Source organism: Lathyrus oleraceus, chromosome 7, assembly GCF_024323335.1.
Source record: "Lathyrus oleraceus cultivar Zhongwan6 chromosome 7, CAAS_Psat_ZW6_1.0, whole genome shotgun sequence".
In the NCBI taxonomy this organism is placed as follows: domain Eukaryota; kingdom Viridiplantae; phylum Streptophyta; class Magnoliopsida; order Fabales; family Fabaceae; genus Lathyrus; species Lathyrus oleraceus.
This window is the reverse complement of record NC_066585.1, coordinates 40,327,329-40,334,524: the sequence shown is the minus strand read 5'-3', so window position 1 is coordinate 40,334,524 and position 7,196 is coordinate 40,327,329. Positions and strand designations below refer to the sequence as shown.

Below are 7,196 nucleotides of genomic sequence, written 5' to 3'. Positions count from 1 at the left end.
TTGAATATAATAATAATAATAATAATAATAATAATAATAACATATTAATAATAATAATTAGAAATATTTTGTGAAAAATAGAATGGATTAAAAAATTAATTCAAAAGTAAATTAAATATTAAGTGAATTTCATCAAATTATTCTATGCATTTCTTATATATTTATACTATTTATTTAGATAATTATACTATGTTAAAAATAATTATTTAACTAAATTTTATTAAATTATTAGTAAAAAAACTTTAAAAGATATTTTATTTTTTTTTAAATTTATTTTAAAAGTATAATAATGAAAGTCAATTTTTTTAAAAAAATTAAGATATAGTAACAATACATATATATTGTTTTTGAGATATTTATGTTACATAAATAGAGAATGGTTGAATATAATAATAATAATAATAATAATAATAATAATAATAATAATAATAATAATAATAGTAATAATAATAATAATAGTAACAAATGAGTATTTTATATTTTTTTTTTGTTTTTATTGAACAAAAGGAAATATTCAACCATTCTCTTATTTATGTAACATAAATATCTTTATAAAATATATATGCATTGTTATTATATCTTAATTTTTTTTACTTTCATTCTTATACATTTTAAATAATTTGTTTTTCAAATATCTTTTATAGTTTTTTTACAAATAATTTAATAAATTTTAGTTAAATAATTATTTTTAACATAGTATAATTATCTAAATAAATGGTATAATTATATCAGAAATACATAGAATAATTTGATGAAATTCACTTAAGATTTAATTTACTTTTGAATTAATTTTTGAATACATTCTATTTTTCAATAAATATTTTTAGTTTCTAATATACAAACTTAACATATAATACATCGAAGATGAGAATGACTTGGAATTTCTGAACTCATCCACAATATCTTCTGCTTGCTTTCTCTTCCTATCATTGTTATCTCCTAACATGCTCGCCGTGGAAATACAAAGGCCTTCTTTGGCAGGAACTCCTTCAAATTACCATTTTTCACGGATAATCATGCATTCAGAAATTCTAAGAAGAGAGCAGCAGTTGATTTCATTGATTCCAAATTCAGAAAGTAACACAAGAGAAGCTGACACCGAAGCATGCCATTAGTGTCCCTCTCAATCTTCAATTATAACTGGCGATAGTGGGACAAATAGGAAATTAAAAAAAAATTATAATTAATATCAAAATTTACATTGGGCTTCAACAAAACCTCAAAAAATCCCAATGACATCAAAAATCATAAATTAAGATCAAATTCACCTCATTTAATCAAGGAAATCAGGGTCGAGAAACGAAAAATAATATCTCCGACAAGAGACCAATCAAATTGCATTGTAGAATTTTTCGCCGAATGAATAAATTTCATCTTCATTAGCTTACAGTAAAGCTGCATAATTTAGATCAAGATTTAGTAAATATTTGAATATTCAATACAAATGAAATTAAATAGATAGTTGAATCAGATCTAAAGAAATAGTGCAAATGCACACCAATATTTATTTTATTTTTAAAAAACTTAAAATATTGGATTTATTTTATTATATTATATAATAGGAGTATGGTTAAGTGGTGGAACACTATGAAAATTGATTCTCGGCGCGAGTTTGATAGTCAAATAATAAAGTAAAAAGGTGTTTGTGTTTGTAATAAGAATATAGCTATTTTATTTACCAGGTATTTCACATTTCTGTTTAATTTATGTTTATATAACATATAACTGCTCAAAATAGAATAATCACAACGCACTAATGGTTGGAAGGAAGTTTTGGATTGGTAGAGAAAGTGTTTAACTATTTGAAAAAGGACATAAAACTTTTGGAAAAGAGAAGGCTACATGTATTATTGAGTGTATATAATTTTGGCTTAATACAAACTCAAGTGCATCATATCTATTTATACTAGTGGTATTTCTAAATCAACAATTAGGATTTTGTCACCACAAACTTAATCTAATGACTATAAATCACTCTTTCTCTAGTATTCTAGAAAAAAATTCTAACTTATCCTCATCTAGTGAAATCCATTAGTCTCTCTAGAATAGACTTCTAGAAGTTGGACTTATTAAAAAACAAATTTGGGCTTAAAATTCTTAATACCCAAAAACTAACAAACCCAAATTCAATTTAAATATTCGACACCCCCTCCTCCAAAAAAATTTATTATGTCACCCCCGACCTGTCACCCCACATAATTTTATAATAACAAAAGTACCCTTTTTATTATCTACCTTTCTAAAATTCACATTATGTAAAAAACCATTCACCCTGTAAAATTGGTAAAAATAAAAAATTCGGTAGTTAATTTTGATATGTTTGGTATGTAAACTTTTCCAAGAGAGAAATCTTATGCATTTTTACCTGAATTTGGAAAATTCGGTTTGATTTTTTATTAGTTTTTTTTGAAATATTAAGTATTTTTATTTGTATTTATACTATACTTTAATGAAAAATAAATGATATTTTGATGTAGGTTTAGTGAATTTTTTTTGGAAAATTCGGCAGGTTTTGGGTAGGGGTTTGTGTTCGTACCGGAGATTTCAAAGAGTTTGGTACATTTCTACCGATATTTCAAAATATTCTAAAAATATTGAAAAGTATCAGGTTTTTTGAAAAATTCGGTATACCAGATTTTTTGCATAAATAAAAAAATACGGTAGTTCAATATGCCTCATTTATGTGGTCCAAATCCTTAAGATTCACTTGGAAACTTTACACAGTTTTTCCTCATTGACGCTATATGTTTGACTTAAATGTTTAATTTTTAAATTATTCATAAAATTTCTCTTGAATGTGGAAGTTAGAAACCTCTTGGTTTCTAAAATTCCATTCATCTCATAGCTAATGATCAATATGTAATCAACATAGAGACAAAGGAATATCACAATGTTCTCACACAACTTTGTGTACAAACACTTGTCACAAGAGTTTGATGAAGAGTGTTTTTAGATAGCCATGCATGATGATGCAAGCAGGTTTTAGATGAAGTGAGAGATGAAATTATGAGCAATTTAAAGTAGTATAATAAAAATTGCAATGAGCACCTTAGTTATCACTTGTCTCAAATCTTCACTTGAATTTCTATGTTGGACCTTCTTGATCTATTTCATCATTGATGTGTATGACACTTTTGATCCTTTTCTTCTTTGATAATCTCTGTATTCATCAAAACTGGACTAGATATAAGATGTATTCTTCATAATATCCCCATTTTGATGGTGACAGACTCTTCGAATTCTTATCTTGATAATGATTGAAAAATCTTTCCCTAAGTTGTGTGTCTCCCCAATAATTGGTAAATCTTTCAATGACAAAGTCAAACGTTTGATGTCATTGGTTCAATGCTTGTTTTTTAATCCATACACGGATTTGGCAAGCTTCCACGCCTTTTATTTTGTACTGTCATTCCCCAAAATTCACCCTACCCTTCATAATGTTCATATAGATCACTAACCCCAATCATTTTCATATCATCATAAGCATTCATTTCATCTGCATAAACATGTTTCAACACAAGAAGATAACTGACTTGAATTCATGGGTTTGGGCTTACACCTAGTGGAAACCAGGGTTCATCAGTAATTTCAGGTGGATCAATTAATCAGACCCTAATCCATTGGTAGATCCTTTCACTTGCATGGTAAATCACCTATCTTGAGGCATCTGATCAAGCATGATCATGCCTTGATCTTTGAGGTTTAACACATGTCTTGTTAACCAGGTATCCATTTGGTTTCCTACCTTACTTCACTCTTGGATCCATGTTCATTCAAAATCAACCATTTAATTCTTGAATACATGTTTCTAGTGTATGATTCATTGATACATTCATCCATTCATTTCCTTCGGCCATGGTTCAATTTCCTTCAAGGTCTTGATATCACTTAGATTCATTAATCCATTGGATGTTGTTATTAGATTCATCATTGTGTCATAATCTTTTCCCAAATTGATTTTAATTTCAAATTAATTCTAGAAGTTCAAATTAATTTTTGGAGGATCAAATTGATTTTTGAAATTTAAATTAGTTTTAGAAATCATTTCATCATCTTTTATTATAAATTAATTTTAGAATTTTTGATTTAATTTTAGAGATTCAAACCATTTCTTACTAATGGGCCATGGTGGTATTATTTGTTAGTTGGTCCATTAACCATTCTTTTCATAACAAAATTTAGCATAAAAATTTACATTGCATTAAGTTCATGGTGGTATTATTTGTAATCTTAAACTTTCAATGAGAACTATCTCTATGTTACTCTCTTTCTTCTATTCCAAGTTTTCTACATGCAAGTATGTGTGTATCATTCTGTCATAACATTGTCATTGCTGCACTATGAGCATTCATCATTACACTGTTGCTGTTCTAACAAGGGATCAAGAAAATCAACGTCGTTGAAAAATAAAAAATCTCCCTGACAAGGGATCAATCAAATCACATGATAGAATATTTTTTAGAATTTCTCAACTCATCCACACTATATATCTTCTTCTGCTTGCTTTCTCTTCCTATCATTGTTATCCCCTAACAAGCTCGCTTTACCTTCTTGAGATATTTCTGCTTAATCATTGCCGGTGAACTCCGCTTGCTCACCGTGGAAATACAAAGGCAGGTATAATGCTTAAATTCTGCAACGGTTAGTCTTATATCAAATTGTTGGCCTTCTTTGGTAGGAACTCTTTTGAAGTGTGAATTGTTGCTTAAATTCTTTTGAGGTTAGATTTCTTTCTTGATTATGAACCACACTCAACATCAACAAAGAGTTTGATCCATTTTTCTCAAAGTAAGTCTACTCAATAGATCTAGATCTTTCTGAAAAATTCCCAGGATGTGGATGACAGCAAAAATCAAATTAAGATGAAATTCAATGTTAATTGTTAATTGGTACAAGCAGGAAAGACAGAGAAGAAAAGTAAAATTTATAATCACAAACATTTGACCTAAACAAGACCTTAAAATCCCAATGACAACAAAAAAATCATAAATTAAAATAAAATTCACCTCGTTTAATCAAGAAAATCATGGTCGAAAAATGGAAAAAATATCTCTAACAAGAGACCAAGCAAATCCCATAGTATAGATTTCGTCTAAATAAATAAACTCCATTTTCATCTTTTAGAATGAAAGCTCTATATTTAGATCAAGATTTAGTAAAGATTTGTATATCAAATACGAATGAACTTAACTAGATGGAAGAATTAGATCTAAAAAAATCGAGTTGGTATTAACAGTTGAAGGTACCTATGAGAAAGGATAACGTTGAATTTAAAGTTAGGGTTTGTCTACCTAACGTTAATAATAATGTGAAAAGGTATTTCTGTTCGTAATAAGAATATAACTATTACATTTATCAGCAGAGGTATTTCACATTCTTGTTTAATTTATGTTTATATAACATATAACAAAATAATCACAATGCACTAATGGTTAACACAAAATTTTGGATAGGTTGAGAAAATGTTTAAGAATTTGGGAGAGGATAAGAAGTTTTTAGGAAAGGGGAAGGCTACTTGTATGTCTAAATCAATGATTGGGATTTTGCCACCACAAGCGTAATCTAATGGCTATAAATCACTCTTTAGAATTTTCTCTATTATTCTAGAAAAAAATTCTAACTTATCATTATTTTCTAGAGAGTTCCATGAATCTCTCTAGAATAGGCTTCTAGAAGTTGGACCAATTACACCACAAATTTGGACTTAAAATTCTTTAGACCCAAAAACTAACAAACCCAAATCAATTTAAATATTCAACACCCAACCTCCTTAAAGAAATTTTAAGCTTGGTTAGAGTGGGGAGAAGAAGAGAAGGGCTAGTTCTAAAGCATACAAAGATAAGAGAGGAAAGATAAACCCTTGGAGTTCCTTTTCTTGAAATCACAGAGATGATTCAAGATGCTCCTTTCCTTTGGACTTAGCACACAAACAAGCAAACAACAATTTGAATTCAAGCTCCTAGGATCTCCATTTGGCTTGTCTCTTAACTTGGCTACTCATGACAATGGTCCTTTTTTCACAATCTCAAGGTAGGATCCCTATCACACAAAAACAAACATCAAAAAGTTCACAACACAATACGGGGAATGGACAAATAATAAGTTTGGATGATAAGTCCTTTGATGACAACTTTGAAATTTAGCATTCTAAAGACATGAGGCCTATTTGCTCTTCAACAAGTTTAGCATTCTAAAGACATGATGCCTAGTTGCTCTTGAACTCCTTTAAGCATAGGTAAGTCCTAATTCTAAGTCCTTTCTTCCTTTTGCATTTGGTTCACACAAAACAAACACAAGATAGAAATATATTTATATACAATAATGAGCTCAAATGAGCAAAAGAAAAATGACATAAACATAAAATATATACTCAAGTGAGCAAAGGGAAAATCAATATGAATAATGAGCAAGAAATAAATGACATTAAAAGTAAATGGCAAGAAATTAAATGCTCAAATTAAAGTTAGTAATTAGTGGAGTTATGTTAGCCTGTCATAAGACAATGTAGCGCTATGTTAAGCAATCGTAAGTGGACTAATGTAGTAGTCACACCTATCTGAGATCGGTCAATAAAAATATATGCAAAGAACACAAGTTAGAGATCATGACTAGTAAGTCAAGCTCCATAAACTTGCCATGCCAAAACAAAAGGGAAAGAGCCTTGTATTGTCTTTAAGTTATTTGCTTGACCAAGAAGCAACCTATCTTGGACACAAAACAACTCACTTGATCATGGATCAAGTTGAGTTTGGTTTGGATCAAAGAAGGTTAAACCTCTCATTTGTCAAGACTAACCATAAGAACTTAACTCATTGGCCATTGATGGAAAGAATGGGATGAAGATGAAAGGGAATGGAAAAGAAGACAAGTATCAAATCCAATTGATCAAATGTGAATCAAGCTAATATCAATCATCACTAAATAGAAAAATAAATGAAGATTACAAGTCAACAAGTCAACAATAATTTTTTGGTATTTTTTGAATTAAAATAAAATGCAAATAAAAAATAAACAAATAAGGTCAAACCTCAAATTCAAATCAAATCAACTTTAACAAGTCCAATTAAATTCTCATAGGTTCAACATAGTCAAACAAACCATGACTAATTTTCTCAACAATTTTTGAAATTAGAAAGCAATTAAAAACCATTAAAAACCATTAAAAATAGCACGAAATGGATTAAAATCTCAAATAA

The 7,196-nt window shown here is 28.6% G+C and overlaps 1 long non-coding RNA gene across 1 annotated transcript; it reads right to left on the bottom strand.

The window, feature by feature from the left end:
• Positions 1-752: 752 nt before the first annotated feature.
• Positions 753-1,873, bottom strand: LOC127105686 (uncharacterized). The gene is made up of 3 exons (XR_007795106.1): positions 1,680-1,873; positions 1,269-1,395; positions 753-1,140 (listed from the first exon to the last, which is right to left on the bottom strand). It is a non-coding gene; the product is annotated as an uncharacterized LOC127105686 (long non-coding RNA).
• Positions 1,874-7,196: the final 5,323 nt, after the last annotated feature.